Raw genomic sequence first — 14,219 nt, forward strand, 5'->3', positions numbered from 1 at the left:
AGCCGGAGCGAGGACAGCCCTGCACCGCCTGCGGGGACCAGTGCCCGGGCTTCGCGCTGCACAAGTGGAGGTAGGACCCACCGACCGCCGGGGGGGTCGCACCCCCCCCACCCCTTGAGATAAGCAGGTGTGCAGCCAGGGCCCGCCGGCGGCTCCTCCCGCTCTTCTCCTACTCGCCTGTGCCTTTTTTGATTGCACCCCTTTTGGGGAAGGGGAGAAAAGTGTTTTCTTGAGTGTACCCCCTTTTTGGGAAGGGAAGAAACGTGCTTTTTTTGACCATACCCCTTTTGGGGAAGGGAAGAAGAGTGTTTTCTTGATTGCACCCCCTTTTGGGGAAGGGAAGAAGAGTGTTTTCTTGATTGCACCCCCTTTTGGGGAAGGGAAGAAGAGTGTTTTCTTGATTGCACCCCCTTTTGGGGAAGGGAAGAAGAGTGTTTTCTTGATTGCACCCCCTTTTGGGGAAGGGAAGAAGAGTGTTTTCTTGATTGCACCCCCTTTTGGGGAAGGGAAGAAAAGTGCTTTTTTTGACAGTACCCCTTTTATACCTTGATTATACCCCTTTTGGGGAAGGGAAGAAACACGCTTTCTTGATTGCACCCCTTTTGGGGAACGGGAGAGAAGTGCTTTTTTGATTGTACCCCCTTTTTGGGGAAGGGAAGAAACATGCTTTCTTGATTGTACCCCTTTTATACCTTGATTATACCCCTTTTGGGGAAGGGAAGAAAAGTGCTTTTTTTGACCGTACCCCTTTTATACCTTGATTAAACCCCTTTTGGGGAAGGGAAGAAACATGCTTTCTTGATTGTACCCCTTTTGGGGAAGGGAGGAAAAGTGCTTTTTTGATTGTACCCCTTTTATACCTTGATTAAACCCCTTTTGGGGAAGGGAAGAAACATGCTTTCTTGATTGCACCCCTTTCGGGGAACGGGAGAGAAGTGCTTTTTTGGTTGTACCCCCTTTTTGGGGAAGGGAAGAAAAGTGCTTTTTTGGTGCTTGGCGTTATCCCCCGAGTGGATAATGCCTGAGAGACCTTTTAAATGTTAAAACGCACACACACCGTGCAGGGTGCAGGTTTCCAGTTTTTTTTTTAATAACGCCTCAGTGTTGGGCAGCCGGAGACCCGCCAGCGCAGTCTGTCCGATGGTAGGGCAGCAGGGCTGCGAGGGACCTGGCCGGGTGGTCTAGGAGAGCCCCCTGCTCAAGGCAGGATCCTCCCTGACTAAGCCATCCCGGCGGGCTCTTGGCAGTTATCAGGGGTGGAGATGCCACCATTTCTCCAGGCAACCTGTTCAGATGCTTGACCGCCCGCACGGTCAGAAAGTTCCTCCTCATCTCCAGCCTCAGTTTCCCTTGCTGAAGCTGGAGGCTGTTGCTCCTGCCTGCCATGCAGAAAAGCCAGTCTCTGTCCTCTCTCTAACGCCCTTCAGGTCTTTGGAGACTGTTATCAAATCCCCCCTGGGTCTTCTCTTCTCCAGATTGAATAACCCGAGTTGTTCAGCTTGTCCTCGTGCGTCCCAGGCTCCTAAATCCTTTTGGTTGCTCTGCGCTGGGCTCTTTCCCAATTGTCCACATCCTTCTTGAAGCACGGGGCCCAAAACTGGGCACGGCCCTCCAGGTGAGGCGTACATTGTGGCTGGACGTGAGGGTTTGCAGACTCTTGCAGGAGCGAGAGCAGCTTCTTGCATCCACACAGAAGGCCTGATTTTAAATTGCTTACCCCACCGTAGAGGAAGAGCAGGGCCATAGGCCAGGTTATGCCCCCTGCCCTCGTGGCTTGCCGTATAATAAGGCAGCTTGCCTTTTGGGGACTCACCTCTCCTGCATTTGAGCTGACGCCGCGTGTTTTAGCTGCTACTGCCGCGTCCCCAGGGGAAAGAGGTGCTGGCTTTTGCCCCTCCGTACTTTGTCTGGCCCTGTCTGTTGGAGTCGTCCTTGGGTAGGAGTTCGAGCACTCCTTGGCTGTTCCTGTTTTATGCAAAGCATGGATGGGTGCGTGTACACACATTTGCACATGCAAATAGTCTAAATATACAAATAATAAGGTAATTTTCCTACTTAAAAGCAAATCATTTAGAAGATATACGTCCCTTTATCCCGCTGAAAGGTCTGTTTTCCCATTAGGGACGTGTAAGTAGGCAAATATTAATCGTGCTTACTTCTGTAGGTCACCCACACACATTGGAGAAGAGACCCTTTCCAGTGCGGGGGGGAGGTGTTTTACAAGCATTGAGCACATTAAAGTGCTGAATAAAATTGAAAGAAAACAATTGGTTTTCAAGGGCTGCATGGATTAAGGGTGCAAGCACAGATCAATTAACCACTAGAGATTCATAAGCTGTTTTATAATCCTTTAACAGTACAGTTTTGCTGATAAATGTAAATTGGACTTGGCGCTTCAAAGATGGGAATTTGCGCCGTACCTCGGGGAGAAAAGAATTTATAAGCTTGCAGACACTGAAGGAGGAATTCATCCCTCTTGCTGATGCAAGCATGGTGCGGTGTCTATGCAATTATGCAAAATGGTGTGTTTTCTAATTGACCACGATTTTAGGCTGGATCTATATGCCCATTTCATTCAAGGGGCAAAGTTGCGTTGTCAGATATCAAAGGTTTCTTGGCTTTTTCCACTCATTTAAAAGGCGCTTTTCTCAGATGTGGAGGTCGTTTTGATCTTCGACCGAAATTACGATTCTTGGAAACATCAGCGTACTTCCTGATCCAGGGAAACCGCTTAAAAATAAGTGACGTTCCTCAAAGCTATGTCCGCTTTGGAATAAAACCTCTTCTGACAATGTGGAAAAAAATGATTTAAAAGGAAAGAGGATCGCTCTGTGACTTAAAAAAAATAAATCCTGGTTTTATAAGAGTTATCAACTTTGTTCTTAAATTATGAGTGCGTGCTCCAAGGAGTACTTTGAACACACAGTACTCACAGGAGGGACTTTTTGTGTTAATACATCTATATTTTTACTATTTCAATGAAATCGAGACAGAGGAATACGAAAGCCTCTTAACACCCGCCTTGCTGGGGTCGCCTGATCTCAGCAGTCTTTCCTGCCCAAGTGCTGGGTGGCTGGACCCGATGATCTGTAAGGTCCCTTCCAGCCCCTAACAACTAGGCCTCCATCCATAACACTCACTTGAACTCCATAAAAGTTTTGTGCAATACTCATCCCAGGCCCGCTCAGAGTTTACATTTCCAGTTTGTCATGATTTAGCCAAAAAAGCAGAAAAATAGATTGCTTTATTTAAAAAAAAAAAAAAAAAAAAAAAAAAAAGTCTAAATTCAATCCATCATCGGGATACGTGATTTCAGCAGTGCAGTGTTGCAAAGCCACAGCTATCAGACTGTGCAACCCGCAATTTCCTCTTGGTCTTGAACAGTGAAGTGACTCTGCAGTAGCATGGGTTTTCTATCATGGGAAGCTGTGAAGCACTGGATCTGTGTGGGGCTGTATTCTCGAGGACGGAAAATTAATGTAAATACCAGGATCCTCATTAATATCGGTGGCACTTGAAAGGTGGCATTGTGTGAGGAAAGCAAAATCAAATTCAATAAAATCCCCACCTCCTTGGAAGTCCGGTGGCTGTTTTCTAATCAGATCTGCATTACATTAAACTGCCCGCTATTCAGCTTGTTAACCAGCTTTGGCGTTAAATAAAGCTGTCACTGGAGTTCAGTGAATGAATGGCCATTAGAAGTGTCTTTTGCATAATGTCTTCCAGAGAAAAGCCTGCAAAAGAGGTGGTCGCAGGAGAGAAAAGGGAAGGGAATTTATAGCCGCCTCCTAATGCAATTAGTATGAATATGCAAACCTGAAAGGTGACAAATGTGTTCCAGCCAGGAGAATGAAACCAGCTGCTTGTGCCATGGGGGGACGGAGAAAGAAAGCGTCTCGACCTCCCCCCGGCTAAAGATCCATTGGATATTGCCGTTCGTGCCAACTTTGCACCAGTGTTGACTGCAAACACGCACGCTTCTGCATGTTACCCTGTTGGGATGTGTTGACCGTCCCCAGACAGACTTTGTTTGCAGGTATTTCCTCTCTCCTCGCACATGGCCTCTCGCAACTCAAACAAGCCTTTTATTCTCAGCTCCCTGTGTGCTTCCCCTCCAACCCCCCCAGCAGTGCTTTGACCCCAAAAAGGAAGAAATGCCAGAGATTTCACCGAGCCTACAGAGGAGGCAATAGTCATAAACTCCACGCCTGACCCACAGCTTATGATGGGGTCACATCCTTGGGCAGACAAGCCCTTAGAAGAGTCTAGTCTGAAGAATTAAAAATAACTTTACAGGTGGACAGGTATCAGCCCTTGTCTCAATGTATTGTATAGGACAGGGAGGGCTAACCTGTGGCATGGCTACTACAAGGGGTAAGGGCCACCTCTGTGCATGGCACGCATCAGGCCGGGCAGGAGGGAGGCAGCGCAGTGGCAGCTATGGCAGGGAGCAGAAAGCAGAGCAGCACATTAGGGAGCAGAAAGCAAAGCAATTGACAAAGTAACGGAGAGCGATTGGATGGGACTCGAGGAGGGTCTGGGGCTGATACGTGGCACATTGCCAAAAAGGGGCCCCCACTGATAGAGGACAATACCACAGAGTGTAGGGACAGCCGCCAGAATATTGTCTTGATGCTACCAGACGCGGTTGGAACCAGTTCAAACCAGTTGAACTAGTTGGAACCGGTTCAAACCGGTGGGAACCAGTTAAAACCAGTTGGAATTGATTCAAATCGGTCGGAACTGGTTCAAAGTGGTCAGAACTGCTTCCAATTGGCTTGAACCTGTTCCAAACAGTTCTAACCAGCTCCAACCGGTTTGAACCAGTTCTGAATGGTTGGAACTCGTTCCTGACACTTCGAACTGGTTTGAACTGCTGCAGACTAGTTTGAACTAAGTTCCGACTGGTTCGAGACTGAAAAAGTACCAGCCACTTCTGACCTGTGCGACTGGTTCCAACCAGTTCTAACTGGTTTGAGTTTGAACCAGTTGCAGCCAGTTCTGACCGCTTTGAATAAGATAATAAAGCTTTGAACCAGTTCTGAACAGTTCTGAACGGTTTGAGTTTGAACCAGTTCTGACCAGTTCTAACCAGTCTGAATCAGTTCTGACCTGCTTGTGTTTGAAGCGGCTACAGCCGGTTTAAACCAGATCTGAATGGTCCCGACCGGTTTGAAGCGGTTCTAACCAGTCCCGACTGGTTTGATCAGGATCCGATTGGTCCAGAGAGGTCACGACAGGCTTCATCAGGATGCAACTGGTTCCGACAGGTCAGAACCGGATCCGGAACCGGTTCAAAGTGGTCGGAACCGGGCAGAACCAGTCGGCATCGGTTCAAACAAGGCTTTTATTCTCAGCTCCCTATGTGCTTCCCCTCCAATAATATCCCCCCCAAGCAGGGCTTTGACCCCAACAAGGAAGAAATGCCAGAGATTTCACCGAGTCTATTAGTCTATCACTACTGATTTATATATATATTTTTTTTTATTATTATTTTTAGTAGGGACTTCGAGAGACAGGCAGATAAGAGAGGTTGTGCAAAGGTAGCCAAACTCTCGCCGGACATGTTTGTTGCCATAGTTATTCTTCCACTTTACAACCATGTTAAGTATCACTAATATTGTTTTTGACTGGCGTCATGTGTTTGCCGGCGGTGTTATCTTCTGGGGGGGGTTCTGCTTATTATGTGTACCCTATAATAACCCAGCCCCTAAATCATGTGGCAACGAACTAGGGGTTGAGCTAGTGAAATTGTTCCATAGTTTTGGCTTCTATTTGCTTGTGCCTGGTAGTTGTGTACTTTAAAGCAGAATACTTAAGAGGAGGCCAGCTATTTGTTAGTCGCTGCGTTTGGTGTGGCCGTATTCAGTGTTAATGAATGACATCCTGTGGGTAGGGCTAATAAGGCGGATGGTGCCTTAGGGCATTGCAGATTTATAGCAGTGAGTCAGTGGCTAGGCATTGGCCTGGAGGGCAGGAGCCCTGGGTGCTGGTGACATTGGAAAGTCCTTTCCTTTCTCTGTCCCTCTTTCCTTCCCAGTCCTGCTCCTTTAGATTGGAAACACTTTAGGGTAGGGATTGTCTTACTGAGTGTCTGTCTTGTGGTCTGCCCAGCAAACCCCCTGTCCCATCCCCGGGAGGGCCTAAAATAGCAGAACTAATAATAACGCCAGGAGTAATTTTCTGTTAGTCCCTAACCCAAGTCTACAGGCATCCGGAGCCAGATCCACCCCCGGGGAGGCATGCTTGAGGACGTCAGTGGCATGCAGACATGCGTCCCAGGACAGGTTCTGGTCCTCGCTTGGATTACTGGTACTGTACTACCCCCAAAGAGCAGAAACAGCAATATTTGCAGTGTAGCACATGGATGAGGAACAGCAATTCCTGAAACATTTGTCCCTGCTTTCAGGGGGGGGGGCGGGAAAAGGACAGCTTATTGCTTCCATATGTTTCCAGCGTTTTTACTAGCGTATGTATCGTTCACCCAGACGCTCGCAGTTGTTCCCTTTCATGAATAACATGCTTTGTCTGCCTCTCTCCTTTAGGATTCAGATATTCTGCCCATCCTTGCTTTATTATTCCTAAAGCTTTTGGTCTGGAGGCAGGAGAAATACCGATACCCAGACTTGTCCTGAATGAGCTTCTGTTCCCAGCACTTGCATCGCGTGACTTTTAAGCCGCTGGTTATGTGTTAACGGTTCCTGCAATGGGCAAAAGAGGGAAGCGGAGCATTTGCTGAAGAGACGAAACCTACTGCTCGCTCCAGTGGTGCAAGGTAGCAGAGTCGTTATCGTCCCGTGCCAATCCCCCAAAGCCAAGCCCTGGGCCGGTGGTCTGTTCGGAGGGTCTTCCCGTCTTTGGGAGTGGGTCAAGGAGGCTTGTCTTGTGGAGAGCCGCGTTATACCTTGTACAGGGGACATAAACCCACCAGCATCAATTGCTCTGTCCTCCCACTCTGTCCTTTGCCACCCCTGGGCGGTGAGTTGGGGTCACCCAGGAGCTTGACTGGGGCCTCGTGCCTTCTGAGCAAGCCATGTTAGAAGCACAGCTAATAATCATCATCAAGTATAGTGCTTTATTATAGCTTTCAAAGCACTTTGCAGAGAGGGGGTGGTGTCGTTATCTCCTTTGGCAGAAGCTGAAGCATTGATGGGGAGGTGACTTCTCCCAGTTATCCAGCAGACAGCTGGCAAAGCCAGGAATGAACACCAGTCTCCAGAGTCCCGGCCCAGTGCTTGTCCCATTGCATGAGACTGGCATTACTGCCTGGCTTTCTGCAAAGGCCAGCCTGCCTCCTGCTGCAAAGCAGACCAGAGGGCCACTTGCTTTCCCCATATTTTGAGGCTACCACACCCTGTTCACCGGGGCTTTGGCTGTTTTACTGCAGCTCCCTGTGGAGCAGTGGCCGGTTTGGCTTTCACTGACCTGTAGTTTGCTTTCTTTTTTTCAAAGAGGGCCCAAGCTGGCCCTTGTGTTGCAAGATAAACACAAATTGCCATATGATGCATAATGCACAACCGCTAGCAATGCACTGTACGCCTTAGGTGATGTACACAGGTAGTCAGATGATTTGCATTTATGATTATAGAAATGCCCAGGCACTTTGCCCTATTGACTTTACAGCAAGACTTACAGCTCACCCCCAAGGGGAAAATTTATCGCTTTCCACATACAAGTCTGGTTTGGTACTCGGTGATTTCTTGTTAACTCTGCGTGCGCACCACAAAGCCCGCAATGGCATCAGAAGCATTGAGATGCAATAACAGTCATGTCCAGAGTAAGAGAGTTATCAAGAGGTAAATGGATATATTTTTTAACTGAACGCTGCACTCTGCCCTTGGGAAAAGTGTCCCGGTTTTTGCCTTTGGTTATTGTAATATTGACCCATCCATTGCTGAGACCTCAGAAAGGTCAGACAGTCAGAGTTTGCCGTCCTTCTGTTGTGGCGGATAAGTTTGCTTTCCCTTCGTCTGTGCAATTCAATGGCTTCGTTCACCAGCCTACTTGTGCATTCACCTCACTTGAAGGGCGCAAGTGCAATGGTCCCGTGCACATGCATATGTAAAAAGACATCCCAAAGTGCTTGCAGGATTGGGGCCCAGTTGGTTTTATGAGCTCTGCCTGTGTGTTCAGGTGGGAAGAAGCAGCGTTAAGGCTGACCTGCTCTAAATGTGGTTGATAGCTAAGTTGCATTGAGGATCCCGGTCAGGCCTTGTCTCCACTGGAGAACAAGCATCATGGGTTATTTTGTATGTGAGTGGAGATGGACCGTGTGCTGGCCACTTAGCATGAACCAGCTACTCCCTAGGAAGAATCAGAAATTGTGGCAGAGGTGATATCTTTCATTAGCCCAACTAGATCTTTGCGCAAAAAAAAAAAAGGCTTTTTTTGCAACATTTCGGGCACACACCCCTGTCTTCAGGCATAGGAGGATGCAAAGGTTGTAACATTTCTCCTGGGTGGAAATGAAAATTCACATTTCACAGGAGAGCTGAAGGACTTGTAAGATGTCCTGGTTGGAATAGTTCATGTTGTGCAAAGGTTCAAATTAGGCTCGATAGTTCATGTTGTGCAAATCAGGCTTCAAATGTTGGAAGACCCTTTTATCCCTTAGCGTGGAGGAAATCCCATTGATGTCCCTGAGAGCTAGACACCTACAGACCTTGGAGGAGCTGGGCCTCGGTGCCTTGCCTCGCATCACGCACGTGACGTGGCCCAGCAGGGAGTAGCTCCGGGAGGCCCTGAGCCCTGAGTCCCTTCCTTTCATGAAAGTCAAGCAAATAATCTCTGCTAAGTGACTCTTAGGGTAGTCCTTTAATATCCCCGTACCCTGTCACTGAAATGGCTCCTGAAATACCCAAGTTGATAAAGCTTTCTATTTGCACTGGCTGAAAGGCGCCCTCTCCATTTTAATAGAGAGTTAATATATCGGAGACCACGTTGCCTCTGGCAGAAGGTCTGCAATAAGCTCCTTAATTTTTTTTTGTCTGTGATACGGGAGAGAGCAGGTGACGTAGGGGCTTGTTTCTGGACAAAGACAAGGAGACCGTTTGTTTGACTCCTTTACAAGTCGCTCCAGATTATGTTGCAAGGAATTAAAGAGGTCTGAGGAGCTACGTGATTAAATTTCACATGGACACAATGGTCCCGACCCACGGATCTGCAGCTGGCATTGTGACCCCGCTGGAGTTTACAGGAGCCGAGGAAGTGGCCTGGGCTATCTTACGCTGTACATCGTGGGTCTAACGTGGTGCTTAGACCTAGAAAACTCACGTGTAAATATTCTGCGGGTCGATTTTGCCTGTGGTTTGAGGACAGCTCGTACGGATGCAGGAGGGGTTGTTTTTTTTTTTTGTTTTTTTTTTTAAGGAATAAAATTGATCCCTGAGGGGGAAGGATGGAAAAATATGATAAATTCGGAGGTAATCTTATATCGCTTTCCTGCTAGACTAAACAACGCGCTTTCTTTTCGTATTGTGTTTCTGGAACAATTTGCCCCTGCTCACAGCTAGCCTGCAGAGAGCGAAATGCTATCTGCTTCAGGTGACTAGTTGGCAGGGCGCCTGGTTAACCTTTTAACTAAGTATTGACCATCTTAATGATTGCGTGGCCACAAAGGGAGTTTTTTAACGTAGAACAGGCGCAGGCTCCTGTGAATGGGAATGGCAGCCTTGAAATCTCTGGAGCTCTGCGGCCTTACCCCATCCGGCCTGGAGTTTTGTTTGCAAATGTGGGAGCGAATTGAACTGAAATTGCTTGGTGCGTCGTGGCCCAAGACCAATGCAGCTTGCAGGCTGGGCGGTGTAAAGATCTGGAGTACAATCACAGAAAATTTCACAGTCTTCATAGACATTCGGGCTGGAAGGGACCTCGTGAGATCATCGGGTCCAGCCCCCTGCCCCGGGGGCTGGAAGTCAGCTGGGGTCAGATCACCCCGGCAAGAGGAGCATCCAAGCGTTTCTTAAAGGTCTCCAGAGTTAGGTGCTTGCACCACTTCTAGGGGAGGCTACTGCAGACTCTGGAGACTCGGACGGTAAAGAAGTTTTTCTTTATGTCCAGTCTAAAATGGTCCTCCAGCAGTTTGTGACTGTTAGACCTTATCTTCCCGTGGGTGTCCTGGTGAACAGGCGTTCTCCCAGTTCCTGATGCACACCCCTGATGTACTTATAGGCTGCCACCAAGCCCAAAATTAGGGTTGCAGGGGACCTCAGGATCCCTGATGCTTCAGTTCAGAGCAGCTTTTCCTAAGGTAACATCCCCAAAAGTGTGAGCCTCACTTGTGATCCTGGGCCTTTTTATTTCAACTGGAAGCCCACTGTCCTTTTGCTGTGTTTGTGCAGCACCTGATGCAGTGGGGTTGTGATCTGTCACTGGGGCTCTTGTTAAGATGCTTCATAGATAAAACAAGCAATGCTTCATCGAGGGCATAGACAATGGGGGATGGAAGGGACCTCAGGGGGTCGCATCTAGTCCAACCCTTGCTCCAGGCAGGACCAGCCCCAGCTACATCATCCCAGCCAAATGCATCAGGCTTTGCTGCATCAACCCCTGCTGTGGCAGCTGAATGCCCCAGAGAGCTCTGCCCTTCTGACCGCTCGGTCTGAGTGCCTTTTCTAACAGCGGCGTCTCACCAGAGTCCTGGCTCTCAGCAATCGCCGGCTGCTGCTGCCTCCCCATGCAATCACTTCTACAGCAAATGCATGCCTCTCGTCCTGCGGTTCTCCTGCAGTAATGATGTTATGGCCTCAGATCACCATGCACAAAGGGGTAGAGGCAGCTGCGTTTTGACTCCTGCTACAGAGGTCTCTCCTTGCACCAGAGGCAATGCTTTCTGTGAGCGACTGAGAGGGCATCCAGTTTTACCTGCCAGCCGCGGGGTTTGTTTGCATCCTGTGGAGTCCCCAAGTGAGGACCAAAGTCCCGTTTTGGGAGATGCTATACAATCACAGAATGACAATGGATGGCTAACCACAGTTGGCCATCTCCGGAGAGGGAGGGATTTGTACGGTGGGCGAGTGGCTTCCTCTCGCAGTGCAGACATCTGCTTTTATGTCACCGTAAATGTGGAGCGGGCAGCCCTGCGCTCGTGCGAGTGACTAGCACTTGGGAAGTCAGGAGCAACCACACAAGGGGTGTTAAGAGCATCAGGTGGTTTTATGCTGGGAGAGCCACGTCCTCACTCTTGGCTCCCCTGCCCCTTGGGGCTTCCTGCCGGCACCTGCCTCGGAAAGGTAGTCTCCATTTGCTTGTGATAAAACAGCTCGGTTAATCAAAGCAATGTTTCTCCAACTCTGGTCTGCTGGAGCTGGCCGGAGCACACGTTGGAGGTCTCTGGAGAGGTGTGGTGGTACAGTGCGCAAACAGATATTCAATAATTTCCCATATCACTTTTCCTTGAAAGCAGTTGCTGTTGTTGCCATGGAGATGTGATGCTGATGGTGAATGTCTAATGGTTCGTGATCTTGTCAGGCGGAGGATCCCTGATCCAGCCTGTCTGTTTAGGTGTAGTTCATGCAGTGGAGATGTTTGAAAGCCTTTGATGTAAGCGAAGGGGCAGACAGAGGTAGCAATTTCACTGATAGCAAAGGATACCGATACGGGCTGCTGAGATGTACCGGTTTCCTCTGCATGCTTCCGTAGCGATGCAGGGAGCAGACCTGCTGCAACCCAAAGCCTGTTTTGGTCGGGGTTAAAGTTACAGCAGTTTACTTTTGTGTTACTGCAAGATCACACCGATGTACCAGTTGCATCATAAGAGCCGGAGCGAACTCCCCTCCTCTTTCAGAGCAGTGAAAAGGCACCTTTGCCCCTAGCCTGATCCGTCGTTCACTTGCACGGCCCAAAGTTGGGAATAACTCAGAAGAGTCGTGCCGTGGCTGGCTTAAAACTGGTGCGTCTGGGCAGAGCTGGGCTCCAAGTCTCTCCTTAAGCCTGGGAGAAGGGGTCAGGATTGTCGGGTGCTCTTGTGGCCAGATTGATGGGATGAATTTTGCAGACTTCAGGCTTCCTCTGTCGACTTGAAGGTCCCTTGTTTCCGTAGAAGAGGGACAGTCTTGTTCTGCAGGCCTCAGTCAGATGCTGGGTGCTCTGGATCCAGCTCCCAACTATGTCGTAGCTTCCCCGGGGCGTTCTCACTGCCATCTCGATTCCCCAGCTTTCAGATGCTCCCTCTCCACCTGTGTTGTCTTTAAATTGTAAGGGATATGTGATGCACATGGTGTCTCTGGATTGCTGTCCAGGAAGTTATCCGGATAACAGCATCCTCCAGGGTTGTGATAAGAGTCCAGGTTGGGCTGCCTGCAGGCTGTGGTGTTAAGACCTACATCTTCTGTTGGCCTTTGAGTTGACCTTCCTTATGCCAGCCAGCAAGCTGTGTTGTTGCAGATGTCTTTCAGCCTTGTGGCTCAGTGCAATGCATGCATGGTTTATTATCCTTAGCTGCGTGACTTTTTTTGTCTTTAATTTTCTTTAATTTGCAGAAGCGACCCTTGGTCAAAGGGCATGCAGCTCTGTGACTGCATTGTAGGATCTAGAAGTGCAAGGCTACGAGGTTCTGGCTAGCCTCAGAGGCTGCCTATGAGACAGTGGGATTAAATTCAGGAGACCCCTGGTCTTAGTCCTAACTTGCACCTATATAACCGATACCGGCATACTGCAGCCGCAACAGGATGGTGCGGATGTATCTAAGCGGGCTTGAAAGTGGGTAGCTCGGGTAGGAGTAGTCATCAATACTCAGTAGTAGTTTAGCATCAATAGCAGATCACTCAGCGTGGATTAGACTCTCGGGTTCAATCCTGCTCCGCCGAGGACAGCCAGCATCTCGTACTCATGATCTTGGCTAGGCAGGGTCGAGGCTGGCTTGGATGTGCGACCACATAGGAGGCTGTGTGCGTTGTGTCCTTTCAACGGGGTACGACGCCTGTTCTTGGATCACAGCACCCCGCAATCACCCCTCTGCACTGGTTTCCCCAGCAGCAGAAAGGGAAGAGGGCAGCTGGGAAAGTTAATGGATCTTTGTGCAGTAATTGGATTGTGTAAAGCACCATCCGAGCGCTCGGCGTTAGCTGTGTTTTCTCCACTGTGATGGAGACTGTAGCCATAATTGGCACTTACGTCTTGAGAGAAACTCCTACACCTTTAATAGGAGGCTTGTGGAGAGGCCTGCATTGAGAGGTAGGGCTCTGAAAACTCAAATGTATTAATCTTTAAAAAAAAAAAAGGGGGGATTTATTTTTCCTGGCAAGTCTTTCCTTTTGCAGCCCTTGGTAAGGAATTGGGATCCTTTTTTCTTAAGATGCAAGTGGACCTGAGCCAGATCCTCAGCTGATGTAAGCCGGGGCTGCCTTGAATGCTGATTTATACCTGCAGAGATCTGGCCTGTACCTTTACTTTATTCCCCATGATGTGTTCTTCAGCCTTTGCAGAGGTTGCTTTTCGCCTTTAATGAAGAGCATGAGTTAGCTCCAATAGTCTGAAGTCAGCTAGACTAACTAAATAAAATGTATATATAGAGAGAGCACAAGCTTTTTTGAAGCCCAACTCATTTCATCGGCTGCCATCTTTAGCAAATCACCCTAGGTGCTTTCTGTTTTCAACAGATTTCTTTCTCTTGGTAATCCATTCTTATTGTACCAGCCACTCACTTTTTAAATAATCAATTAAACACTGATTGAACATAGCCGTATAGGAATTCCTGTCTTGTAAGTACAACAAAAAGCTGAAGTAAACCAGAGAGCTTCAGCTCGAGTTGTGGGCTGATAGTTTTGTCGTGGCTTACTCACAATTTTCATTTGGGCATTTAAGTTTTTTCTGTTATGAGCAATCTCATAGTTATCGCACAGGAAATCCGTGGTGATGATTTAGTAAGCAAGGCACCCAACACGATACGGCTTTGTGGTTACTATGTAATGCTGAAGGAATTTGTAACCTGAGCAGAATTGTCTGATACATGAAGGAAGCTAAGTTAGGGGTGGGACGTGCAGGAATGGGTCTTGCAACGCAGACCATCTTTCCCGCGAATTGATGCCTGTTTTTTTTTCCCCTGCATGGCGCTGCACACACCTGAAACCGCCCTGAGGGTTTTTTGGATTTGATCCCCACCTGCTGCATGCAAGGTTAATCATATGCTGCAATCTGGGGAGCAGCTTCTTGTGTAGGAGTTGATGTGACCTCAGTTGAAAATCCATTGTTTTTTGCAAACGTGTGCTGGGCTCCCTGCT

The 14,219-nt window shown here is 48.5% G+C and overlaps 1 protein-coding gene across 2 annotated transcripts in view; it reads left to right on the forward strand.

The window, feature by feature from the left end:
- The first annotated feature begins 7 nt into the window (after positions 1–7).
- The window catches only part of PRICKLE2 (prickle planar cell polarity protein 2), a 155,951-nt gene continuing 141,739 nt past the window's right edge, over positions 8–14,219 (forward strand). The window contains exon 1 of one of the 2 annotated variants that reach the window (XM_025199000.1): positions 8–70. The gene's annotated coding sequence lies outside the window, so the exon portion shown is untranslated. Of the gene's footprint in view, positions 128–14,219 lie in introns of both variants that reach the window. The other variant, XM_025199001.1, reaches the window with a different exon arrangement.

This window comes from Alligator sinensis, unplaced genomic scaffold (genome assembly GCF_000455745.1).
Source record: "Alligator sinensis unplaced genomic scaffold, ASM45574v1 scaffold469_1, whole genome shotgun sequence".
In the NCBI taxonomy this organism is placed as follows: domain Eukaryota; kingdom Metazoa; phylum Chordata; order Crocodylia; family Alligatoridae; genus Alligator; species Alligator sinensis.